The 27839-nt window shown below is 46.8% G+C and overlaps 1 protein-coding gene across 2 annotated transcripts in view; it reads left to right on the top strand.

The window, feature by feature from the left end:
* The first annotated feature begins 4179 nt into the window (after positions 1-4179).
* KANK1 (KN motif and ankyrin repeat domains 1) overlaps positions 4180-27839 on the top strand; it is a 127839-nt gene continuing 104179 nt past the window's right edge. The window contains exons 1-2 of one of the 2 annotated variants that reach the window (XM_083483298.1): positions 4215-4498; positions 17176-17262. The gene's annotated coding sequence lies outside the window, so the exon portion shown is untranslated. Of the gene's footprint in view, positions 4499-17175; positions 17263-27839 lie in introns of both variants that reach the window. The other variant, XM_083483296.1, reaches the window with a different exon arrangement.

Here is a 27839-nt window from a genome sequence, read left to right as displayed (position 1 = left end):
TATACTCCTATTGATGCAGCCCACTTGTTCTGGTCCATGAATTCGCTTGCTAACCTCTTCCTAATGCAAGTATACAAGGAGTTTGTAGAATTGAAATGGTAAAGTCAGGACTTTTAGCCAGCACACTCAGGTCCTGAAGTAACTATGTTTGCGAGACCTAAGGAATTCAGAGCAGCAGCGCTTAGATAAACAGGGCACAGGAGCACTTCTCATTTAGATGCCACAAAGGACTATCTATCTGCATGTAAGGTAGATTCCCAAAATCCCGTATTTTTCACTCTATAGGAAGCACTTTTCCCCCTCCAAAAATTAAGGGGAAATGTGTGTGTGTGTCCTATGGAGCGAATGCAGGCTCCTTGGCTTCAGCGATAGCAACGCGAAGCCTCCGAAGCGCAAAGGGAGCGCTTCGCAGAAGGGGTGCTGAGCAGAGATTTTTTTTCTTGTTCTCCCCCTCTAAAACAAGGTGCGTCCTATGGTCGGGTGCGTACTATAGAGCGAAAAATACGGTACCTCTTTCCCACAATGCTCTCCTCTGTTTTGATGGCCCAACTTGGGACCCTGGAACCTCAGGCTTAGGGGCCAAATGTGGCTCTGCGGGCCTCTATTCGGCCCTTGGGACTCACCAGGGGCCGCACCCCTCACTGCTCCTGGGTGAGGTGGTGCAATGGGCTGGTATGGAGAAACAAGCCTGGTGTGCAAAGGGGGAAAGCCAGGTTTGTTGTGTTCGCTGTTGCTTGCGGGACCAACCAGCTGTGTGTGGCCCCTGGAAGGCTCTCCAACAGGGAACACGGCCCTTAGGCTGAAAGAGAGTCTCCACCCATGGGAATATAACTCAGGAGTGTGGAAAGGGATCTGACAGGGGATAGTTCAGTCGGCTAGAGCATGGTGCTGAGGACGCGAAGGTTGCAGGTTCGATCTCTTTATAGAGCAGCTGTATATTCCTGCATTGCAGGGGGTTGGAATAGATGACCCCCAGGGTCCCTTCCAACTCCACAATTCTATTATTCTTATCTCCCCTACCCCTCACACCCAACTGTCAATCTCCTGACATCAGGGGATCATTGTCAGGGCTGCAGAACACCATTACAAAGTATGTTTCCGAGCACAATTCAAAGTGTTGGTGCTGACCTGTAAAGCCCTAAACGGCCTCGGTCCAGTATACCTGAAGGAGCATCTCCACCCCCATCATTCTGCCCAGACACTGAGGGCCTTATGGCAGTTCCCTCACTGCCAGAAGCCAAGTTCCAGGGAACCAAGCAGAGGGCCTTCTTGGTAGTGGCACCCGCCCTGTGAAACGCCCTCCCACCAGATGTCAAAGGGAAAAATAACTACCAAACTTTTAGAAGACATCTAAAGGCAGCCCTGTTTAGGGAAGCTTTTAATGTTTAATAAGTTATTGTATTTTAGTGTTTTGTTGGAAGCCGCCCAGAGCGGCTGGGGGGGATCCAGCCAGATGGGCGGGGTATAAATAATAAATTATTATTATTATATTACAAAGAGTCCTTGCGTGGTGCTTCACGGAATCATAGAATTGTAGAGCTCAAAAGGACCCTGGGACTCATCTAGTCCACAATGCAGGCAGTGGCGTAGCAAGGTCAGGTGGTACCCAGGGTGAAATTTTTTTTGTCAGTAGGTAAGGTCTGAAGCTGGGTCTATTCTGGCCCAAAATGTTGTAGTGCTCTCTTTTTTTTGGATGATGATGATAGCCTGTCCAGCTGGCTGGGTTTCCCCATCCAGTCTGGGTGGCTCCCAACCAAATATTAAAAACATAATAAAACATTAAACATTAAAAACTTCCAGAGCCAGTGTGGTGTTGTGGTTAAGAGTGGTGGACTCGTAATCTGGTGAACCGGGTTTGCTTCTCCGTTCCTCCACATGCAGCTGCTGGGTGACCTTGGGCCAGTCACACTTCTCTGAAGTCTCTCAGCCCCACTCACCTCACAGAGTGTTTGTTGTGGGGGAGGAAGAGAAAGGAGAATGTTAGCCGCTTTGAGACTCCTTCGGGTAGTGATAAAGCAGGGTAACAAATCCAAACTCCTCCTCTTCTTCTTCTTCCGATGTCTTCTAAAAGTTGTGTCAATGGGAGGGCGCCACCACCGAGAAGGCCCTCTGCCTGGTTTGATATTTTGATATGCAAGGAAAATGAATCTTTATAGCAATTGAGTGGCAGAGGCTTTTACCAGTGGGCCAAGGGGCAAATATTTAGAGACCGGAATTGGGGACCAAAACTTGACACAGGTGCAACAAAACGCAAGGCAGACAATCTCCGCTGAGCTAAATGTGTGCTGCTTTTTTAAAGTTTCAGGAAAGCAGCAGCCAGGGGAGCAGCATTGCTTACACCAATCAATTATAGAGACAGTTGGAAAACACAGACATCTGTAGTGTCCTATGGAAACGGGAACATGGTGTTGATGTTGTCACAGAAACGCAGCAACCTTCTATCGAGGTCAGGGCCAGTCAGAGACACAGGAGCAAGGAAAGGGATGCAAAGCAAAGGGAGTTTTCCCCTTGGAAAAACAGGCTTCCTTTTCTGTTCAACACACACAACAACAAAAAACTACCTTAGCGGCGGAATATGAGCGACTTTACCTTTTCTCCTGTGCTAAAACAGTGTGAGTGTGTTTTTGTATATATGCATAATCACAGCCAGGGGGAGGCAGCTGCCTCCCTAAATCAAGTAAATAAATAAAAACACTTAACTAAATAATCAATTGAGTCACAGATAACTTGGTTCTGCCCCCCAAACATAAAGCCTGCCCCCCAACTAAATCCTGGCTCCACCCATGTATGTACGTTGCTTCAAAGTGTGTGTGTACTGTACAAACTTTGATGCCATATTTAATAGTATTTAATTCATCGGCGTAGAATGCTGAAAATAATTTTCTCCAAAGACTGGAGATGCCTCCACAAGGCAGATTATTGGGAACTTTGTGCTCACCTAAAGGATGCAAGCTTTGCACGCAAGGCAAAGCGTTTCTTAGGTCTCATCCCTTTCTTATGTTTCTTAGGTCCCATCCACACAGGGTGGACGAGGTTTGACAAGGCCCTAAGCTCCTGAAGGTAATGGGGCCCTTTCTATGTCCAGCTGTCCTTTGTCAACAAATTGTTGTTGTTTTTTGTGTTGAATATATGCTATATGGCAATTTATGAACCTCATAGGTATCTAAAGCCATTTGCACATGTGGCCATGCGACCAGTCCATGCAGAACGTAGGCACCCTATATATATATAGGTAAAGGGACCCCGGACCATTAGGTCCGGTCGTGGCTGACTCTGGGGTTGCGGCGCTCATCTCGCTTTATTGGCCGAGGGAGCTGCCATACAGCTTCCAGGTCATGTGGCCAGAATGACTAAGCTGCTTCTGGCAAACCAGAGCAGCTCACGGAAACGCCGTTTACCTTCCCGCTGGAGCGGTACCTATTAATCTACTTGCACTTTGACGTGCTTTCGAACTTCTAGGTTGGCAGGAGCAGGGACCAAGCAACGGGAGCTCATCCTGTTGGGGGATTCAAACCTCCAACCTTCTGATCAGCAAGTCCTAGGCTCTGTGGTTTAACCCACAGCGCCACCCGCATCCCACCCTATATATATATAGAAATGAGCAAACCAGTGATATTTTAGGGAGCAGGCTAGCAGGCGGGTCCCATGACTTACATCATAGGAGCCTACACAACACAAAACACTGTTGCTGTATGTAGGTCTTAATATATTTGTTTTTTATCTTCTATTTTGTAAAAGTACATCCAGTTTTTCCCCCTTTAATTTTTTTTTGCCCCCCCCAAGAGATTGGGGCCCTAAACTAGATCCGGCACTGAATCCCTGCGTTTCTTAGGTCCCATCCACACTGTATGCACGCGCTTTCCTCCGAAGAATCCTTTCCAGCTGGGAAGGAGGCGAGGACGCTTCCCGGGGGGCGACCTTTGCGCAAAAGAGCGCGCGCGCGCGCCGGCTTCGGAGCCCCACAGAGCTCTTCGTCCCAGCAGAAGGCGCAGCTCCTCGCCGGCCGGCTGCCTCCCCCCCACCAGATCCCCAACTTGGCGCCCGCCACCCCGTCCCCCGCTGCCTCCCCCTTTGCTCCGCGCCAAGCCCCCTCTCCGGCCGAAGGGCCACGTGACTGGAACCTCCTCGCCCGTGGAATCCGTGACGTTACGGGGGCGGGGGATTTCTCCTTCCAGCTGCTCCTCCCTTTGCGGGGGGGGGGTGGAGAGCCTGGCATCGGAGCGCAGGCGCACTCGCCTCCCAGCCGGTGCGCTTGCAGCTGCTTCCAAGAGGAGTTTTTGCAGCGCCAAAGTCCCGAGTCGCGGAGGTGGCGGCGGCGGCTTCTGCTCCCCCCGCAGCTCCCGGGGTCGGGGGGCTCCGTCTGTGCGGAGCAGCCGGTCCCCGGCCCGTCCCCCACCGCCTCCGGGAGACCCCTCGCCCGCCTCCCCGCCCGCGTGCGCTCGGACTTGCGCCGGAGTCCCTCCTCCTTCTGCTTCCCAGCAGGTTCAGGAACTCCGAGGTGAGTCTTTCTTCCCACCTCTCCAGGAGGGTTTGGGGGGGTTGCAAGAAAGGGGGCCCGGTTGCGCTTTCGCCCCCATGCAAATTCCGGGGGGGGGCGGGTTCCTCTCGAAAGGAAAGTTTGTGCAACTCTGTCGTGGGAAACACAGCATGGGAACACCCCCCCCCCGCTCCTTCCCCATCGAGTGTGGCCACCTTTGTTCAGGCAAAATGCAGGACAGGGGAGGGGGCGACTTTTTTGTTGCTGCACCTTCAAAGCGATCTCTCGCAGCCTAACAAGACGCGCGGGGGCGCGCGCATGCATTTGTAACTCTTGCCTGCGCTTGGCAACCCAGAGTTTCAATGCGTGGCCTTTTGCGCACCCTTGGGCTGGAGAGAGGGTCCCTAACTTGGCACAGAGGGGGACCCGGGATCTCTCCGTACGGGACGTAGCATTTTGCAGGTGGCAACTCTCTCCACCTTGGAGTGGGGGTGGGGAGGCAGGACAGCTCTCTCCACCTTCCGACTGGCGCCCTCTTGCCTCCCCCCCACGCCCCCTTTCCTTTCTCTTGGGTGCCTTATCTCCTGCGCGGGGGGGCTGCCAGGGGCTCCCTCTGCGCGAGTCTCTGCCTCGCTGTCCTGTCTCTGCCTGCAAAGCCTGGAGCTGCAGCAACGCGCCGCGCTCTTGTATATTTTTTTTGCAAAGAACTTCGGGCTCCCCTTCACTTGACATTGCAATGGCCCGGGCCTTGGGGGGGGAGGGGGTGTGCTCGGAGGGGTTTGCTGCTTCTCTTTCCTCTGCCCTTCTCTCTTTCTCTTCCCCTCCCCATTCCTCCTTTTGCTGGTTCACCTCTCCCTCCGTTCTTTGGAACAGCAGGAAAGAGGGAAGCTTTTGTTCTGGAAACATCAAAGGTATTTGAGGTGCGGGGTGGAGGGAGGTCGAAGGGAACGCAACATTTTGGAGGCGAGAAAGATGGTGCCTATCAGCGCTTCATTGTGGGTCCCCCCCTTCTCCCTCTCTCTCCCCCTCTCTTTGCTGAAGGGAGAAAAAGAATTCAACTTTCTTTCCCTCCCTCTTGGCTGCCGGGCACGTGAATTAGCTAATGAAGCTGCATTTTATGCAGACCTGGAAGTTTATTGATCTGCTGCTCAGTCTTATTACTTAAGCAGTCTGTTGGGAGACTGTAGGAAAATCGAAAATCCGCCCCCCCCCCTCGCGTAGCCTGGCTGCTTTTAATAATGTTGAATTTAAACTTGGATTCTTCTGCCCATCTTTTCAAAACCAGCAGTTTTTACCTTGCTGTGCAAATAGCTGTGTGTAAATGTGAACGTTTATGTGGATGAAAAGTTTGGACCACTAAAAGGCTTCCTTAGGTATGGTGATTGTTGCATCTAGGAAACAGGGACAAAACAATGAGATTAATAGTTGAATATGAAATTGTCTTAGTGCGTGTGTGTACAGACAAGGCTTGAACTTCACATGGTCTTTTCTGAACGCTTTTCTAAGCCTAGGTTTGTTATAAGGGTGCACCCAGCCATTCATTCATTTCCTTTGAGGAGAAAACACTTCTTGGTCTACTGTGATAACTTCCATGGTTACCACTTAAACTTTGCTTGTGTGCAGTCGCTGTTAGAATAGTAGCAGGATTACGGTCCATTCGTTTATGGTCCTGCTTGCCTCCTGAAAACAACAACAAAAACAACATATTTATATACTGCCCATCTGTCTGGGTTCCCCCAGCCACTCTGGGCATATTCCAACGAATCAAAATACAACATGACACCAAACATTAAAAACTTCCCTGAGCAGGACTGCCTACAGATGTCTTCTGAAAGTCAGGTCGCTTTTTATTTCCTCTACTTACCTCTGTGGATAAGGGACGCGGGTGGTGCTGTGGGTTATACCACAGAGCCTAGGACTTGCTGATCAGAAGGTTGGTGGTTTGAATCCCCGCGACGGGGTGAGCTCCCGTTGCTCGGTCCCTGCTCCTGCCAACCTAGCAGTTCAAAAGCACGTCAAAGTGCAAGTAGATAAATAGGTAAACTGGCGGGAAGGTAAACGACGTTTCCGTGCGCTGCTCTGATTTGCCAGAAGCGGCTTAGTCATGCTGGCCATATGACCCGGAAGTTGTACGCCGGCTTTCTTGGCCAATAAAGCGAGATGAGCACTGCAATCCCAGAGTCGGACACGACTGGACCTAATGGTCAGGGGTCCTTTTACCTTTACCTTTACCTCTGTGGCTATATATAACATGGCAATTGCGCCCCTTTCCAGGAGAGACATACTGAGTGCATTCTTGAGGGGGAGATGCAGGAGGGCTTGCAGAAAGGAGACCCCCGCCAGGCAGCTTTGCCTGTTCTGAAGGAGCATCTCCTCCCCCATCGTTCTGCCCGGACACTGAGGTCCAGTGCCGAGGGCCTTCTGGCAGTTCCCTCATTGCGAGAACCCAAGTTACAGGGAACCAGGCAGGGGGCCTTCTCAGTAGTGGCACCCGCCCTGTGGAACGCCCTCCCACCAGATGTCAAAGAAAACAACAACTACCAGACTTTTAGAAGACCTCTGAAGGCAGCCCTGTTTAGGGAAGCTTTTAATGTTTGATGCATTACTGTATTTTAATATTTTGTTGGAAGCCACCCAGAGTGGCTGGGGAAGCCCAGCCAGATGGGCGGGGTATAAATAATAAATTATTTTTATTTTTATTATTCCTTGCTGTGCCACCTGCGGACTTAATTATGGAGCCAATTATCTGATTTTGGGTTGATCACGCTCCCATTTCTTCCCTGGAAGAGCTCCTGATACAAACCGGGAGCTTCTTAAAAGTGCAGTGGTACCTCGGGTTTAAGTACTTAATTCGTTCCAGGGGTCCATTCTTAACCTGAAACTGTTCTTATCCTGAAGCACCACTTTAGCTAATGGGGCCTCCTGCTGCCGCTGCATCGCCGCTGCATGATTTCTGTTCTCATCCTGAAGCAAAGTTCTTAACCCGAGGTAATATTTCTGGGTTAGCAGAGTCTGTAACCTGAAGCGTATGTATCCTGAAGCGTATGTAACCCGAGGTACCACTGTATGTAAGACTTGTATTCTGCATACCTGCACTGAACGTGTTGGTGTTCTTTTAAGTCAGGTGCAGTGTCAGAAACTCAGATATATAAAGCTGGGTGACAAATAGGGGTGACCTATTCAGGTGCAATGGCACCTTAAATCTTGGTTAGTTCACTCCCTATTCGTCAGGGGGTTGGGCTAGTTGATCCCTGGGGTGCCTTCCAAAGATCTATGGATTTTATGATCTCAACTACATTGCTTGACTTGCTTTTCATACAATTCACTTGTCCCAGCATGCAAGAAGGAGAAACACAGTGGACATGGTATTAACTGTGGACTAAGGCAGGGGTTTTTAAACTGTGGTTGCCAACCCAGCGCCCACAAATCTCCACGTAGTTGCAATTGGATCCGCTCGCTCCAGTAGCAAAATGCGCCTGGCTAATTTCTAGCCCTGGCCAGGTGGTATATGAGGACATGAGGAGAGCTTGCGGGATCAGGCCAGTGGCTCTCACAGTCTAGCATCCTTGTTTCACAGTGGCCGACCAGGTGCCTGAAAGTTGCAGCTGCTTTTAAATTGCTTTTAATTTTTATCTGTGTTGTTTTAAATGAGACCATCTGGGCTGTGAGCCCTGGAAGACCTGCCCCCTGCCTTGCTGGCCCTTTCCCATCTAGTCTGGAAGAGTGGAGTGCTGACTGACTCCAGCTACAAAAGCTGAAGCTGTTGAACAGATTCTTGGGCCGGAGTATTGTTCATGGGGGTTTGAGAGAGCTGTTGCTGTTATTGATATTACTGTTGTATCTTTTGTTTTAGATCTTACGATTTACCTGGAAATTGTTTCCATTTGGTTGTGTACTTTTTCATGTGTTTTATTTATTGTTTATGACTTATTATGCTATGTTTGTAATTATGTAAACCTTGTCATGTTGTAAGCCACCTTGAGCATAGTTTACCAGGGATCAGCAAACCTTTTCAGCAGGGGGCTGGTCCACTGCCCTCAGACCTTGTGGGGGGTTGGACTATATTTTTTTTTGGGGGGGGGGGAATGAACAAATTCCTATGCCCCACAAATAACCCAGAAATGCATTTTAAATAAAAGCACACATTGTATTCATGTAAAAACATGCTGATTCCCGGACCATCCGCGAGCCGGATTTAGAAGGCGATTTGGCCGGATCAGGCCCCCGGGGCCTTAGTTTGCCTGCCCATGGTCCTAAACATGGACTTGAAGTGGTGGGTGCCAACGACTGACTTTTACAGGCTTTACACTACTGAGAGGGCCTTCTCGGTAGTGGCGCCCTCCCTGTGGAACACCCTCCCACCAGATGTCAAAGAGAGCAACAACTACCAGGCTTTTAGAAGACATCTGAAGGCAGCCCTGTTTCGGGAAGCTTTTAATGTTTGATGTATTATAGTATTTTAATATTCTTTTGGAAGCCGCCCAGAGTGGCTGGGGAAGCCCAGCCAGATGGGCGGGATATAAATAATAAATTATTATTATTATTATTATTATTATTATTATTATTATTATTATTATTATTATTATTATTATACAGATGGGCATCTGCGGAAGTGGCTTCTTGTGAGGGTACCTGTGTTGCTGGAACTCAGAGTGCTAAGCCATTTTTGTATGAATAGGCTTGGATTTGTAGCAGTGTCTTGCAGCTCCATGTTTTTGGAAAAAGTGCTGGAAACAGGGCTGGATTTAGGTTTGATGAGGCCCTAAGCTACTGAAGGTAATGGGGCTCTTTGTCAACAAAAAATTGTTGTTGTTTTTTGTGTTGAATATATGCTATATGGTAATTTATGGACCTCATGGGTATCTCAAGCCATTTGCACATGTTGCCCTTCAACCAGTCCATGCAGAACGTAGGCACCCTATATATAGAAAGGAGCAAACCAGGGATATTTTAGGGAGCAGGCGGGGCCCATGACTTACATGATAGGAGCCTACACAACACAAAACACTGTTGCTGTATGTAGGTTTTATTTTATTGGTTTTTATCTTACATTTTGGGACGCGGATGGCGCTGTGGGTTAAACCACAGAGCCTAGGACTTGCCGATCAGAAGGTCGGTGGTTCAAATCCCCACAACGGGGTGAGCTCCCGTTGCTCGGTCCCAGCTCCTGCCAACCTAGCAGTTCGAAAGCACATTAAAGTGCAAGTAGATAAATAGGTACCGTTCTGGCGAGAAGGTAAACGGCGTTTCCGTGCGCTGCTCTGGTTCGCCAGAAGCGGCTTAGTCATGCTGGCCACATGACCTGGAAGCTGTACACCGGCTCCCTCGGCCAGCAAAGCGAGATGAGCGCCGCAACCTCAGAGTCAGCCACGACTGGACCTAATGGTCAGGGGTCTTACATTTTTGAAATGTACATCCAGTTCCCCCCTTTAAATTTCATTGGGGGCACCACTCCCTTGGGGCCCTAACCTATAACTTGTTTAGCTTGTACGTAAATCCGGCACTGGCTGGAAACGTTTAAAGATTCACCTAGTCCATATGGGAACAGCCTCAAAGAAACCAGTTGCCATTTGGGGCTCTGGATTTGTGGCTGCTCTGCAAGAAACTTAACAGATCGTGGCTCAGACCCTCCGAGTGCCTCTTTTTCCCAGGGACAGTTTCTGGTTTGATCCTGGAATGTCCCGCTTTTCCTTATTTAATAATAATAATAATAATAATAATAATAATAATAATAATAATAATAATGGAATAGGATGTTCCTATTTTCATTGGAGAAATGTTGGAGGGTATGGTATGTGTAAGAAGCAGAAGCTAGTTTTTTTAATTGATCTGAATAGAAGAATTGACTTAATTCCTTCCACATCTCCATCTTATGACAGATAGATGGCTTGGTCAAAACGGAAAACGAAGGATGAGTGTGTTTGTCAGCAGCTGGCATGAAGGAAAGTATGAGTTCTTTGCATACTGTAGAACTTGGGTATGCAAATTAAAAAGCAACAACACTCTTCCTTGGAATATGAAATAGCTTTTCAGTATTGATCCGTAGCCATGATTATTACTCCTTCGGCCACAAAGTTTTGGCACAATAAGTAGAATATAAATTAACAAATAACCACAACGATAGTAATAATTAAGAGGAGTTGCTGGGTATTCACAATCCCCTGTTGCGCCTGGGTAGATATACCTAATTACTCTTAAAGCTGAAGATACAGTGGTACCTCGGGATAAGTACTTAATTCATTCCGGAGGTCCATACTTAACCTGAAACTGTTCTTAACCTGAAGCACCACTTTAGCTAATGGGGCCTCCTGCTGCTGCTGCCACACCGCCGGAGCACAATTTCTGTTCTCATCCTGAAGCAAAGTTCTTAACCTGAAGCACTATTTCTCAGTTAGCGGAGTCTGTAACCTGAAGAGTATGTAACCCAAGGTACCACTGTCTTGTTTCTCTTAATGCTTGGAGCGCTGCTGTCAACTTGGCATTGCAGGATCAGTTCAGATGTTTTTGCTCTGGATGGAAACTGAAGATGTGCCTCTTCTGTGTTGTATTTACGAATGCCCTCTGAATCAAACTATGCCGTCAGCTTTCCTTTCTTTCTGCTTTCTAAACTCCTGCCTATTGGCCTTTCCATTCTTGCAGGGCATGTATGGCCCATCTTAAATAATAGATGTAGGAAGTGAAATGAAATCTCTCTAATGAAGGACTTGCTTAGTAACTGATGCAAGCAATTTCCCCCCTCTTTCTTTTTGCTTTTTTCCACTGCTTATAGGGTAGGTGGAGCTGTCACAAACGGGCAGCCCTCCATACTGCCGGGTTTTATAGAAGCACAATCACTTAATTGGGAACTGCTGTAAATGTATACTGCCAGCACCACTCACTGGACTTTAGTAATTTAGTTAATGGAATTAAGTAGTGGCATTTAACGAGAGCTTGCACACATACTTCGATATCAGCCATTTGTACTTGCTCATATTTTTTTAAAGGTTGGGTGGAGAAACACAGTGCCTTCTGAAGCTGTCATGTAAGGTCCAGGAAAGTGTGTCGTTTTCAAAATCTCTTTGTTATTTCAGCACCTTATCGGTTAATCACTCTTGCATGTTCTTTCCAATAAAGAACAAACATTGGGCTGGGTGTATATTTTTCTTAGATGGAATAATAGAAAAACTAAGCAGGATATGAACAAGTTCCAACTTTTGGCATGGAACTTTCCCCCCCATAATCCATCATCTTGCAGAGTGCACTGTAAACCAAGGGCAGTATGTTGCCAGACTGGCTTGCTGTTTGTTGTGTGTCCCTGAAAATGATGTGCAAATTGTAAATGTTAGGCAGCTAATTAAGCAAAACAGTCACGGCATTTTGACTCATCGTACATTCCAGGTCTTGTCCTTACTGCTCTCCTCAAGCCCTACCTGTGAGCGTTTCCTTGGTAGCGTTCAGGATTGAGGTTCCACTTGGTGAAGTGTATTTATCTCCCTCGAAAACAGCCGAGCCTTTGCTTCTCTTTCTGTGATGGAGTTGCATTTCAAAACCACAAGCAATTAGCTCTTTAAACAAAGACCCAGGGAAAAAACAACCTAACTGGTAGAGAGGATTCTCGCCCCTCAGTCTCAGAAATAGCATTGCGTCTAGAAAGCACTAGAAAACTCATTTACCTTGTGGAAGGCTCTGTACTCGACTATGTCTTCTAACCCAACAAAGACTGTAATAAACAGGGAGGTGCACTCAGGAGGGGGGGGGATGCACCCAGTGCTGTAGCGTGGGTTGCTGGTGCCCAGGGCAGACAAGCTGCTGATGCTGCCAGAGTGTCCCCCTCGCCAAGTGAGACACCGTCCATTAAGAGTTTGGGTGTAATCTTTGACACCTCCCTTTCCATGGAGGCGCAGATTGCAGCTATAACAAAGGCGGCATTTTTTCATCTCCGCCAAGCTAAGCTAAGCGGTTGGCTCCTGACCTCTCTCGCCCTGGCCTAGGCACTGTGATCCATGCGATGGTCACCTCCAGGCTTGATTATTATAACTCACACTACGTGGGGCTGCCCTTGAAGCTGACCCAGAAACTCCAGTGGGCGCAGAATGCCGCGGCGAGACTCCTTACAGGGTCCTCGCTGTGGGAACACATTCACCCGGTGCTATACCAGCTGCATTGGCTCCTGGTGGAGTATAGCATCAGGTTTAAGGTGCTGGTTTTAACTTTTAAAGCCGTATAGGGCCTAGGACCCTCGTACCTATGGGACCGCCTCTCCTGGTATGTCCCACGGAGGAGCTTACGGTCTTCAAATAAATACATATTGGAGATCCCGGGCCACAGGGAGGTTAGGCTGGCCTCAACCAGAGCCAGGGCTTTTTTGGCTGTGGCTCCGATCTGGTGGAACGCTCTGTCACAAGAGACTAGGGCCCTGCGGGACTTGACATCTTTCCGCAGGGCCTGCAAGACAGAGCTGTTCCACCAGGCCTTTGGCCAAGGCACAGCCTGACCCCCTCCTTTGGTAATCCTCACAGAACTCTAGCCCAATGGTTGCCATGAATTTGATTTTGAATTGATTTTAGAATGAATTGATTTCAGAATGCTGTGTTACTTTTATTGCTGTTGGCTGCTCTGAGCCTGGCTTCAGCTACGAAGGGTGGGATAAAAAGAAAATTTATTCTTATTCTTATTCTTATTCTTATTCTTATTCTTAACTTGCCATGGCCTCCCCCCTCCCCACGATACGCTTTTATTTTCTGAGATGAGAGGTAGCAAGCCAGGGGTGTGGCCCTCCCAGTCTTGTTGGACTCCAATTCCCATCAGCCCAGTTGTGGTTCCTCAGACTTGGTGGTACCTCGGCTTTCGAATGCAATCCATTCCGGAAGACCGTTCGACTTCCAAAACGTTTGAAAACCAAAGCATTTACTTCTGGAAGCATTTAGTTATGGAAAACTCAATATGGAAGCTGCGTGGCATGTTCAACTTCCGAAAAGCGTTCAAAAACCAAAGCAGTTCTGGGTTTTCGGTGCTTGAAAACCAAAATGATCGACTTCTGAGACGTTCGAAAACCAAATACCACTGTCTTCTGAAGCTTACTGCCTCCTGAACAGTGGGGGTAGAAAATAGCCGTTGAATACAGAAAGTTAGCTGCATTGCAAAGGTCTGAGTAAATGAAAGGTTTTTTTTCACCTTGTGCCCAAACGAAGCCAACGTGGGAGAGCCAAGTGCCTTTCAGGAGAGACTTCCCATTAGGTAGCCGCCATCATTGGAGTCTCACATTTGCAGGATGACCATTTCTAAGGCCCTGAGAGGTACCGTGGCTGGCTGGCTGCCAGCTACTAAGTGGTTCTGCTCTCAGGCCAAATTTCCTGAGCTGCCTTCCTGGCCCAGTTCACCGTGACAGAAACCAGAGTGCACGGAAATGCCATTTACCTTCCCGCCACAACGGTACCTATTTATCTACTTGTGCTGGTGTGCTTTCGAACTGCTAGGTTGGCAGGAGCTGGGACAGAGTAACAGGAGCTCATTCTGTCGCGGGGATTCAAACCACCAACCTTCCAATTGGCAAGCCCAAGAGTCTCAGTGGTTTAGACCACAGCGCCACCCGTGTCCCTATCTAGTAACTATGGTCCATGCTTAAGGCATCACACTTTATTATAAGTGTGTAACTATGAGAGAGTGAGGGCTCAGAGGCAAGATTTCATTATATTCATGTTGCTACTTATTTTAACAGGGACGCGGGTGGCGCTGTGGGTAAAAGCCTCAGCGCCTAGGGCTTGCCGATCGAAAGGTCGGCGGTTCGAATCCCCGCGGCGGGGTGCGCTCCCGCTGCTCGGTCCCAGCGCCTGCCAACCTAGCAGTTCGAAAGCACCCCCGGGTGCAAGTAGATAAATAGGTACCGCTTACCAGCGGGAAGGTAAACGGCATTCCGTGTGCTGCGCTGGCTCGCCAGATGCAGCTTTGTCACGCTGGCCACGTAACCCGGAAGTGTCTCCGGACAGCGCTGGCCCCCGGCCTATAGATGTGAGATGGGCGCACAAACCCCAGAGTCTGTCAAGACTGGCCCGTTCGGGCAGGGGTACCTTTACCTTTACCTTACTTATTTTAACATCTCCCAGGGTCATTTACCGGCCTCTCCTCTCCCCTCCTCTGAGTATTCCTGTTTGGCCTTATGTTTTCTTCTATAACTGACGTGATATCCACAGAAGTGTTTGCTCTGGAGTTGCAAAAAACTCTTCTTTAATTAGAAATGGCTCTATGCAAACAAAGACAGCGCTCATGGGAGTGAGGAATGTTGTTTTCCGCCACCCACAACAAGGGGAGTTTAGGAGAATACCGTGAACAGAGGCTTTGCTCCCGCAAAGCTCACGGATCCTTCTGTTGGTGTTAATTAAAAGTCTTCTGACTTTGCCTTTTAACACACACACACACACACACACACACACACACACATATATCTCCAAGAAACCTTGACCACCAGTCCCGTCCTCCCAAACCACAGGCTCAAGTAGGGATGGCCATTGGGGACTGTGAAGGCTGCTTTCTTTGTTACCTGCCAGAATAGCAGTAATGCTGTTAAGAGCAGTTTCTTACCTTATTTTTCTGCACCGGCTCCCACCTTCTAAATTATGAATATCAAAACAGTAGCTGCTACAAGGGGAAGGAAAGGAAAACAGCTTTCATTCCTCTCTGGGGTGAGAGAGAAGGGGGGACCAGGGAAGGAGAGGAGAAGAAGGAGACCACACTTCCTTTGCCTCTTGGCCCCTTCCCCATATATTCCTTATGTCTTTTTACAGTGTCTGTTTAAGCCCATGGTTCCCAGCATGGGAGGGGGGGAATTAGATTTCCAAGGGGGGCAGTTCAAGAATGAGTTATTAACAGTTAATGGCCCTTTAGGCTTCCTCCACATGAATAGGAGTTTGTTGTTGTTCAGTCGTTTAGTCGTGTCCGACTCTTCGTGACCCCATGGACCAGAGCACACCAGGCACTCCTGTCTTCCATTGCCTCCCGCAGTTTGGTCAGACTCATGCTGGTAGCTTCGAGGACACTGTCCAACCATCCCGTCTTCTGTCGTCCCCTTCTCCTTGTGCCCTCCATCTTTCCCAACATCAGGGTCTTTTCCAGGGAGTCTTCTCTTCTCACGAGGTGGCCAAAGTCTTGGAGCCTCAGCTTCAGGATCTGTCCTTCCAGTGAGCACTCAGGGCTGATTTCCTTCAGAATGGATCGGTTTGATCTTCTTGCAGTCCATGGGACCCTCAAGAGTCTCCTCCAGAACCAGAATTCAAAAGCATCAATTCTTCGGCGATCAGCCTTCTTTATGGTCCAGCTCTCACTTCCATACATCACTACTGGGAAAACCATGGCTTTAACTATACGGACCTTTGTTGGCAAGGTGATTTCTCTGCTTTTTAAGATGCTGTCTAGGTTTGTCATTGCTTTTCTCGCAAGAAGCAGGCGTCTTTTAATAGGAGTTTACTTTTTGAATAATAAGATTTATGTGACGGGGGGGGTGCATCAGGATTTTGGAGATGCTTAGGTGGGGCATGGCCAAAAAAAAGGTTGGGAACCACTGATTTAAGCTCCTAATATTTCCCTGAGCTTCTGTATCTTATAAGGAATAGGTAGTTCTTTGAAGGATTTCAGAATGCGCCTTTACCCAGTGTTAACTCAAAGAGCAAATCTTGTGGTTTTATGTTTTGATTTTGTTCTGTGAAGCACCCTGAGACCTTCGGGTATAGAGTGATATATAAATTCAAATAATAATAATAATAATAATAATAATAATAATAATAATTTATGTATTTATGTCTGTGAGTGCTGCAGCAAGATCATTAAATGCCCCCAAACTGGTGTACCTGTGAAAGAGGAGTGGCGGTTGAAATGGATGGACTGTGCGGAAATAACAAGTTTCAACTAGTAAAACCAGAGAACAAAATGGAAGTTTTCAAGGAGGAGTGGAAAATGTTTGTAGATTATTATTTTCAATTATTAATTGTGAATAGGTTAGCATGCTGGCGGGTTTGGAGAAAGTCCAGCAGTAAAGTTTGCTTTGAGAATAAAGTTGATAAAAGAAGGGCATGGATTAGTTACAATATGCAGCGGCAAAAGATAATTTTTTACGTGTTGTAAGCCACCCAGACTGGCTGGGGAAACCCAGCCAGATGGGTTGGATATAAATAATACAGTTGCTTTTGTTGTTGTTGAATTATTGTAAACATTTCTGAGGAGGTGGGTGGCGCTGTGGTCTAAACCACTGAGCCTCTTGGGCTTGCCAGTCAGAAGGTTGGTGGTTCAAATTCCTGTGATCAGGTGAGCTCCCGTTGCTCTGTCCCAGCTTCTGCCAACCTAGCAGTTTGAAAGCACACCAGTGCAAGTAGATAAATAGGTACAACGGCAGCCGGAAGGTAAACAGCGTTTCCATGTGCTCTGGTTTCTGTCACGGTGTTCTCTTGCGCCAGAAGCAGTTTAGTCATGCTGGCCACATGACCCGGAAAGCTGTCTGTTGAAAACGCCGGCTCCCTCGGCCTGAAAGCGAGATAAGTGTCGCAACCCCATAGTCAAATTCGTTTTGACTTAACCATCCAGGGATCCTTTAAAAAAACAACTACCCATTTCTGGAATGCTGCCTGTAACTCTTGGAGGAGGAGAAAACATTAACCAATTTCCTCTGAAACCTGTATCCCATATCACCATCAGAAGGATGCAGAGAGAGAGAGAGAGAGAGAGAGAGAGAGAGAGAGAGAGAGAGAGAGATGTCTGCGCTTTCCATTTTTGGAAAGAAACAAATGGTTTGCTCCCGTTTTGGCCGTCCTGCTTGCAAGGTGAGTGGACTCAGCCTCTTTTCACTTTCTGTTTTCCCTTTGGCCACCTGGTGCCAATTCCCAGGGCAACCGTGACAGCTGGTCGGTGTCCAAAGTCCTTGCCTGTTGTTTAAACTTGCATCAGGAAATGATTTGTCAGGAGATCAAAGCCCTGGTGGGGCAAATGAACCATTTTGCCATACCGCAAGTTTGGCCTGGATGTAAACATCGCCTGACATATTTACGAGGCCCGTCAAAGCTCTTGACACATGAACGATCTCTGTCTTTCGCACAAATCTGACGTGTCTAATTTCATATGGTGCCCATAGGGCTAATCAGGCTTGCACTTGAGGGAGGAGGTGAAGCGTGCAATGGCAGGAGACGGATGGCTTATTTAAGAAGTGAAGCCCCGTTCTAGGGGTGTGGACTTTCTTCATATGATTATTTACTCTTTTAGGTCCCCTTCCAGTCCTCTGGAAGAAAGTGAACAGCGCAATGCACATGTTGGTAGTCATAGTGTTAGATGAGGCAGGGGTTTATCAAAATAAATGATTTGGAAGCCATCGTAATTTAGACACTCAACAAATCATAGAATCAGTGAGCTGGAAGGGACCCCCTGCAATCTGGGGGCTTTTACCCAATGCTGGACTCAAACCCACAACCCTGAGATTAAGAGTCTTCTTCTTCTATGCTTGCCTTCTTCCTGTGTTACAGATGCAAATAATTTTGTTTAATTTTTTTTGCCTTTGCTTATAGAGAGAAAGGGATGCAGATGATGCTGTGGGTTAAACCACAGAGCCTAGGACTTGCCGATCAGAAGGTCGGCGGTTCGAATCCCCGCGACGGGGTGAGCTCCCGTTGTTCGGTCCCTGCTCCTGCCAACCTAGCAGTTCGAAAGCACATCAAAGTGCAAGTAGATAAATAGGTACTGCTCCGGCGGAAAGGTAAATGGCATTTCTATGTGCTGCTCTGGTTTGCCAGAAGTGGCTTATTCATGCTGGCCACATGACCCGGAAGCTGTACGCTGGCTCCCTCGGCCAGTAAAGCGAGATGAGCGCCGCAACCCCAGAGTTGGCCACGACTGGACCTTATGGTCAGGGGTCCCTTTACCTTTATAGAGAGAAAAGAGGCACATTATTTTTCACTCTATAAGATGCACCAGACCATAAGACGCACCTAGTTTTTGGAGGAGGAAAACAAGAAAAAAAATATTCTGAATCTCAGAAGCCAGAACAGCAAGAGGGATCGCTGTGCAGCGAAAGCAGCGATCCCTTTTGCTGTTCTGGCTTCTGGGATAGCTGCATAGCAGCCTGCATTCGCTCCATAAGACACCCACACATTTCCCCTTACTTTTTAGGAGGGAAAAAGTGAGTCTTATAGAGCAAAAAATACGGTATTTCTTATGTGTACTATTAGCTAAACCAACCTCCCAAGTCTGTACTGCTGATACCATTTCATATCACTAAAATGCATTGCACCTTTAACTCACTAATAGCCCTGGTAACTGTGGGATAAAGGCCTGGTACAAAGCCATCCAGATACCAGTACTATTTTTAACAAAGATATTAATGCTTATTGATTACAAGATTATGTAGGACACAAGCTTATGCGATTCCTTTAATGGAATACTGTCTCCATAAATGGGGGTATACTTTGCTAACTTGTCAAATAAATGCAGCTTATGTTACACTACTATTACTTTGCCCAAACTGCTTTGATGAAACTTAGAATCGTAGAGCTGGAAGGGACCCCAGGGGTCATGTAATCTGACCCCCTGCAATGCGGGAATCTCAGCTAACCTTTTGCACACAAAAACAAGGCGGACATATGTAGGTTAAAGCAAAAAAAAAAAAAAAAAGCTTGCACGAAAAGGCTGCTTTGAAAATTCAGTTTATGTGAATAGTAGTGTATTCAGCATCCCATGCTAACAAGCAAAAACAGATGGAATAGCTAGCATGAAGCTCCCGCTACCAAATGCACCCCCATTTACAAATACATTGTTCATCAGTTTATATATGCATATATTGCAATCGTATGATCATCAAGCCAGTCATGGATTGTATGGAACAATGCTAAGCCAGGGATAGTGGTTTGTTGTTCCTGCTTGATGATGATACACATCTGGCTGGGTTTCCCCATGGTGGTTTACACCACATAAAAAAATGTAAAACGTTAAACATAAAAAGCTTATACAAGGCTGCTTTCAGATGTCTTCTAAAAGTTGCATAGTTCTTTATCTCCTTGACATCTGAAGGGAGGGCGTTCCACAGGCTCTCTGCCTGGTCCCCTGTAACTTTGCTTCTCTCAGTGAGGGAACCAGTAGAAGACCCTTGGAGCTGGACCTCAGTGTCTGGGCAGAACAATGGGGGTGGAGACACTCCTTCAGGTATAATAATAATAATAATAATAATAATAATAATAATAATAATAATTTGTATCCTGCCCTCCCCGGCCAAAGCCGATGCCGTTAAAGGTCAGCACCAACACTTTAAAGGTCAGCACCAACACTTTGAATTATGCTTGGAAACGTCCTGGGAGCCAATGTAGATCTCCCAGGACTGGTGTTATACGGTCTTGGCGGCCACTCCCAGTCTGATAAGGGGAACAAATGAAGTGGGTGCCTGTTCCACCTTCAGAGTAAACCAATTGAATGAAAAATGGGTTGTGAAGACAGCCTTTGGGGTTTACTTTTTAAAGCTGCTTTTTCAATACAAAGGGGTTTTTTTGGGGGGGGGGTTGCTGCTAAATCAGTGTTTCAGGACAAGCAGAAGTTTCTAGACCAGTGGTGGCCAAACTTGGCCCTCAAGCTGTTTTGGGACTACAACTCCCATCATCCCTAGCTAACAAGACCCAGTGTTCAGGGATGATGGGAATTGTAGTCTAAAACAGCTGGAGGGCAGGTTTGGCCACCACTGTTCTAGACAAATCACCCCATGAAATTTGACCAGCCTAAGAGAGTCCCAGGACGCGGGTGGCACTGTGGGTTAAACCACAGAGCCTAGGACTTGCCGATCAGAAGGTTGGCGGTTCGAATCCCTGAGACGGGGTGAGCTCCCGTTGCTCGGTCCCTGCTCCTGCCAACCTAGCAGTTCGAAAGCACGTCAAAGTGCAAGTAGAGAAATGGGTACCGCTCCGGCGGGAAGGTAAACGGCGTTTCCGTGCGCTGCTCTGGTTCTCCAGAAGCGGCTTATTCATGCTGGCCACATGACCCGGAAGCTGTATGCCGGCTCCCTTGGCCAATAAAGCGAGATGAGCGCCGCAACCCCAGAGTCAGTCACGACTGGACCTAATGGTCAGGGGTCCCTTTACCTTTACCTAAGAGAGTCCCATAAAAGAGAAGGAGTTGTGAAGAATGTTGCACTTGAATCTGGGAGGGTGGGAAATGTTTTCCGCAAGATGCCCAGGGTAGATTTCTGGTGGGAACTCTGCAACAGTGGAGAGCAAGGAGTGGCTTATAAGGCTCGTATGATACATGCCAGCAATTAGCTTGAGGGTGTAGGAAGGTTGAACATGCAAGGTGGGAAATGTTTGTGTTTCCCATTAAACTTAATTGCCATTCTTAACACATTTATGGCGTTGAGAAGTCTTAACCTGAGAACGTGCTGGTGCCATCATGGTACCACCTGTTTTGGCTTGTGTCTCCGCCACTTTCCACCAGCGAGTGATGTTATAAAACAAGGACTGAGGGTGTAACTGCTCAGACTGGTGCTTCTGCAGCTCCAGTGTATGGCAGATGTTAATATGACATTGCCTAGGCTTGCACTGGAAGACAGAATATTTCTACAAGCCCCAAGGCGCCATGCAAGGAAAGCGTTAGGTATTTCTCTGAAGAACAACAACAGCAAAAGGAAAGGAATTCCATTCAGAAGCTGAGAGATTAGCATTCTTTGTTTCATGCAAAGGCAGCTACAGGCCACAGAGGACTTCAGCCTTGCAGTTTTTTACATAGTTTTGATCCATTCCTTAACATTTATACATTTATTTCTGTACTCTAAGCTGGCAACTCCGCTTCTGATCAATGTGATAGTAAATGGATGATTTTTACTGGAGAATTTGATTTTCTTTTTACGATTCAGTTACATATTGCATGCTGTGTCTATTGCTAAAAGATTGCAAAAAACTTTTCCCCCCTCATTAATGCCCCCCAAATTGTAAAAAGTGTTGCAAATAGTCTCATTACAGATCTACTTTATTTATTTTAGAAGAGTTACATATTACCCTTCGGCAATGCTTCCAGGACACGGTCTCATGCAACACAACAACTTTAAAAAGATTGCAGAAGCACGGCAGGTGTGTTAAAATAGGTGCAGCCTTCCAGATTTTGAAATCTATTTGAGTGTTGCTTACCATTACTTCTCGGGAAAATGTCAAGTATGAAACATCTTCTGAAAGGAACACTCATTTTCATTTGACTTTTGAAAGCGCAGCTTTAAACATCTGAGTAACTTTCTGTTCAGACTTTAATTATACTTTGTCTGTGGATCAAAGGACATAGGAAATGTCAACTCATTAGAAGTTGACTTTCTACTGTTTCAGTCTATAAAATGCCACCCGTTTTCCCAGAGAGGTCAAGTTCCAGGGAACACAATACAGTAAAGCAGTGTGTGTTGCGTGTTAGAGGCAGAGACTGTATTTTGCAGCACAGCTCATGCAGTTTTGGGGCTCAATTCCTCCAAAGCATAAGATGGGCGGGGTATAAATAATAAATTACTACTACTACTACTACTACTACTACTACTACTACTACAATGTGGGACACAGGTGGCGCTGTGGGTTAAACCACAGAGCCTAGGACTTGCCAATCACAAGGTCAGTGGTTCAAATCCCCGCGACGGGGTGTGCTCCCGTTCTTCAGTCCCTGCTCCTGCCAACCTAGCAGTTCAAAAGCACGTCAAAGTGCAAGTAGATAAATAGGTACCAGCGGGAAGGTAAACGGCATTTCCATGCACTGCTCTGGTTTGCCAGAAGCGGCTTAGTCATGCTGGCCACATGACCTGGAAGCTATCCCAGTCAGCCATGACTGGACCTAATGGTCAGGGGTCCCTAAACCTTTACCTTTACTACTACTACTTCTTAATGTAGCAGGTCCCTCTAAAGCCATGAACCACGTCCAACATGGCAATTACTGTGCTTCTGCGACACACGCGGCGCGATAGAGCGCTTCTGCGCATGTGCGCACGGCGAAACCCAGAAGTATACACTTCCGGGTTTGCCACGTTCATAACTCGTAATTACGTTACCCGAAGGTAACGTAACCCGAGGTACCACTGTATTTTTAAATGCATAGTTACATATACATGTACTATTCTCCCACACATTGAAGGTCCAGTGAAAACTGGTGGAATGAAGACTGTTTTACATTCATGCTAATGAAATGGCTGGTTTCATGAATGTTCCCCATGCCTTAAGCGACTTGAACAATTCTGTTTTTATCTTCAGTGCTAAATGCAACCACACTCCCAACTTTGCACGTTGTTTTGAGCTCTTGTCTTGTGTGTCTGTGGTTGGTAGCTAATGTGGGGTTAGGTAAGGCTTTTCTAGATGTCTGCCAGTGTGGAATTGACTTTAAGCCAGAGGAACATGCATTTGTTTTTTAAGAGAGAATATATTATACATTACTCACCCTGAGCCTTGAGGGATCAGACTGGTTAAAAATGAATAAATCTGTGCTGCTGAGTGACTAATGCATGCTGCTGTAGTTTTATTACGGGGCGTTTGGTAACAGGGGTAGCGGGTAAGAAATGCACGTTCAAATGTTTCTCCTGGTTGTGCTTGGTGTTTTTAATGGTAGTTCATCTTGTTTATAAACCATTGTTGGCTTTCATCCAGGGAGCTCTGGGAAGCAAAACAGGCTGGATGATGGCCTAGAGCAGGCATCCCCGAACTTGGCCCTCCAGATGTTTTGGGACTACCACTCCCATCATCCCTAGCTAACAGGACCAGTGGTCAGGGATGATGGGAATTGTAGTCCCAAAACATCTGGAGGGCCGAGTTTAAGGATGCCTGGCCTAGAGCATTTTATGATCTCAACTGAGCACATCATTGTGCCTCGCAGTGTGACGGTGTGAGCCCTGAAAAAGACCTTTGGTTCCTCCATTGGATTCTCAAGTAGCCATCTGCCAGAACCTGCCAGAGTGGGCTGTTTTCTGCTGACCCAGCTGCACCAGATTCTGAGAAGGACCCACTCAGGACTTGAATGGCCACCAACTTGGATGGCTTTAGCAGAGGATTAGATAAATTCATGAAGGATGAGGCTATCAACAGCTACTTGCCATGGTGGCCATGTTCCACGGGGGTAGAGCAAACACAAGGGCTGGGACAGAGCAGCGTTTGAAATTCGCCAGGTGCATTTTGCACCTGTCTACTGGGTGGCACTGTGGGTTAAACCACAGAGCCTAGGACTTGCCGATCAGAAGGTCAGCAGTTTGAATCCCCGCAACGGCGTGAGCTCCTGTTGCTCGGTCCCTGCTCCTGCCAACCTAGCAGTTCAAAAACACGTCAAAGTGCAAGTAGATAAATAGGTACCACTACGGCGGGAAGGTTAACGGTGTTTCCCTGCGCTGCTCTGGTTCGCCAGAAGCGGCTTAGTCATGCTGGCCACATGACCCGTAAGCTGTACACCGGCTCCCTCGGCCAGTAAAGCGAGATGAGTGCCGCAACCCCAGAGTCGGTCACGACTGGACCTAATGGTCAGGGGTCCCTTTACTTTTACCTTTACCGGCCGCTAACGACCAAGTGAAGATGCCCAGGAGCCAGGATGGTGCCTGAAATCTCCACCATCTGGAGGTGCCTGCCTGGCGGTCCTTGGATCTGGACTGTTTTTACACATTAGCAACACATCCTGTAGAATTCTATCCATTATATTTTATCTGCACAATCAGAATGAGTTTCAGCGACCAAAAGGTCTTACTGAAAAATACGACTTTTGAGCCGTCTGGCGCCAAAGTGGCACCTAGGCATTCCATTTTGGCAACCATAACCCTGGTTTAAGGAGCTGTTTGGCACCTAGGTTATATATTGGAGTTTCTAACACCTGGACAGGGTAGAGAGAGACAAATTAAGCTTTTACTCTGAGGAAGCTTAAGACTTCAAAATACTATGCAGCTCCTCTAGGTTCTAAGGAAACTCCACAGGTCTCAAGTGAGATGGAATACTATTGTCATTACATCTTGGAAGCGTTCTGAAATTGACTTCGGATATTTTAAGCAATTGGCAGAGGAAGACTATAATTCACATTTTGTTGCCTCACACAGCCTGTGTACAGTGTGAAATGCAAATTATCACGCCCTCTGTTACTAATGCTTCATTTGTCGTTATTTGTTTGTGGTGTCTGACCTGTGCTCAATTTACATAATTTACACCATTATTAACAGGCTGATCTTAATTACCCTGCAACTTATTTTAAGCAAATGGTAAGTTGAGTCGTGGTTGGGATGAGCCAGCTATCTCGTTTCTCCGCTCACAAAAAGAGGGTGTTACCAAGGCGATGGTCATCAGTGATACATGATCATGACAACATACTTGTAAAGCAGACGTTCTTGCTTGGGTGATCCACAGAATGGTGAGCTACAACCCTATTTTATTGTTCAAACAAAACGAGTTTCGTCCTCTGCTTATCCCAATAAGACACCCAATGGATATGGTGTCTTTTTAAGGCGGGTGGCTGGTACGTCCAGTCAAATGAGTTGCATCAGGTGGTGGTTGGGATAAAAGACTGGAGGTGGTTTGTTTTTTGATAGTGCTAATGTGGCCTCTCATTTATATTGGAAATGCCTGCCAAGTGTGAGTGTGTTTGTGTTGAAAAAAACCACACGATTTTTCACTGCTAAGAACAAGAAATTACAATGAGATGTGTCAACTTGTGCATAAGCCACGGCCAAATTTTGAACCTCAGACTTCTGAGTTGTGTTCCCCCACCCCATTGTAGTCATCCAGTTTGCCCCACCCCCTGATTTAATTAAACAGCGTGATTTGCATTTTGTGATATGCTAAATTCTACTCATCCCCCTTTTCAGAAGAGGCTGCTTCTTGTGATTTATTCAGTTTGTGTTTAAAGTATAAGGACCATTTCTAAGTCATGTTTGAACAATAAATTGTTGTTGTTGTTTAGTTGTTTAGTCGTGTCCGACTCTTTGTGACCCCATGGACCAGAGCACGCCAGGCCCTCCTGTCTTCCACTGCCTCCCGCAGTTTGGTCAAACTCATGTTGGTAGCTTCGAGAACACTGTCCAACCATCTCATCCTCTGTCATCCCCTTCTCCTTGTGCTCTCCATCTTTTCCAACATCAGGGTCTTTTCCAGGGAGTCTTCTCTTCTCATGAGGTGGCCAAAGTATTGGAGCCTCAGCTTCAGGATCTGTCCTTCCAGTGAGCACTCAGGGCTGATTTCCTTCAGAATGGATAGGTTTGATCTTCTTGCAGTCCATGGGACTCTCAAGAGTCTCCTCCAGCACCAGAATTCAAAAGCATCAATTCTTCGGCGATCCGCCTTCTTTATGGTCCAGCTCTCACTTCCATACATCACTACCGGGAAAACCATAGCTTTGACTATATGGACCTTTGTAATAAATTATACAGAGAGAAAACTACTCTCTGGTGATGTGGGCCCTTATTTTCTCTCTTCTGGGTGTTGGTTGGGTTCAGGGTCCCGAAAGCATTACTTGAGAATCAGGCCTTGAGCAGTTTAGCTTGTCTTTAGCTGTGCTATAAGAGAGATCTTCTGCCTCTTACAGCTTTTTTCACATCCTGATAGGATACTACTTTTTCTGTATGACAAGCTTTTGATAGAACCCAGCACTGCATTTTACCATTCCATGATATTTTCCAAGATATCAGATGTACAATTCAAAAATTCCTTCTAAAAAGGTGAGGTTATTTGAGAGACAGGCTAAATGTACTAATTAACAGATTGCATGTTTACAAAGGAATATTGGTTTCATATCAAGGTCCGTATAGTTAAAGCTATGGTTTTCCCAGTAGTGATGTATGGAAGTGAGAGTTGGACCATAAAAAAGGCTGATCACCGAAGAATTGATGCTTTTGAATTATGGTGCTGGAGGAGACTCTTGAGAGTCCCATGGACTGCAAGAAGATCAAACCTATCCATTCTGAAAGAAATCAGCCCTGAGTGCTCACTGGAAGGACAGATCCTGAAGCTGAGGCTCCAATACTTTGGCCACCTCATGAGAAGAGAAGACTCCCTGGAAAAGACTCTGGTGTTGGGAAAGAAGGAGGGCACAAGGAGAAGGGGACGACAGAGGGTGAGATGGTTGGACAGTGTTCTCGAAGCTACCAACTTGAGTTTGACCAAACTGCGGGAGGCAGTGGAAGACAGGCGTGCCTGGCGTGCTCTGGTCCATGGGGTCACAAAGAGTCGGACATGACTAAACAACAACAACAACAACAATCATTGATGCTAAATGTCCTCTAATAACTGTTCCAACTTCGAAAAGTACTGAAGCTTCCTCTTGCGAAATCTTGAATTATTTGTCTTTTGTTCCACTGCCTCCTGACTCTGCAGAGGAATTCCTTGCCCCCCACACACTTCAAATATGCCCACATTTCTCTGGATGTTTACAAAAGGAAGAAAAATTCACACACCATGCATTTAGCTTGCCATCTCTTTAGAGGCTGGATATACATGAAGCGTTGCAGAATTAGACTAAAACAGGAGCTTAGCAGCAAGATAAGGACAGCAATTGGGAGCACCAGAATGTGGCTTAATTTCAGTGTCCGCTGGCTTGTTAAGAATTTTAATCTTGCTTGCATTCCATTATTGCTAGGTCACGTCCCTTTGTTACACTAGTTAATGGCAACTGTTTAGAAAGATTCTGCAGTAGATTATTACCGATTAAATTAATTGGTTGATCAGACGTTCTTAAACCTTCTTTCTTCATAATTTGTATTCTAATGATTTGAATTCAAAACTCCCCTTCTTTGTTTTGTTTCCTCTCTTCTTTGCTATGAACACAACACATCCTGCTAAAAGACTCCCCTGGCTGAGTGGAAAAAGGGCTTTGCAGAATACCTTTCCACCAGGAGAACGGGGAATCTTATTATATTACCCTGGCTGTTCTAACTTTGAACATTTAAATGTCAATGAATTACTGTTAGAGTAAAGGCATTTTGTTGCCCACACAGAGCAACACCGAAAATATAGAAGTGAATATTTAGATCATTTTCAGAATTCAACAGATAAATGGGAACCATGACCATTTAAATCAGGGGTCAGCAAACTTTTTCAGCAGGGGGCCAGTCCACTGTCCCTCAGACCTTGTGGGGGGCCAGTCTATATTTTTTTGGAGGGTGGGGGAATGAATGAATTCCTGTGCCCCACAAATAACCCAGAGATGCATTTTAAATAAAAGGACACATTCTACTCGTGTAAAAACACCAGGCAGGCCCCACAAATAACCCAGAGATGCGTTTTAAATAAAAACACACATTCTACTCATGTAAAAACACACTGATTCCTGGACCGTCCGCGGGCCGGATTGAGAAGGCGATTGAGCCGGATTCGGCCCCCGGGCCTTAGTTTACCTACCCATGCTCTAGATGTTGTGGGATTAGATCTCCCATAGCCAGTGGAAAATGATGTAG

Source organism: Podarcis liolepis (genome assembly GCF_965112155.1).
Source record: "Podarcis liolepis genome assembly, chromosome: 17".
Lineage (NCBI taxonomy): Eukaryota > Metazoa > Chordata > Lepidosauria > Squamata > Lacertidae > Podarcis > Podarcis liolepis.
The sequence above is the reverse complement of the archived record's forward strand: the minus strand, read 5'-3'. Positions and strand labels throughout refer to the sequence as shown.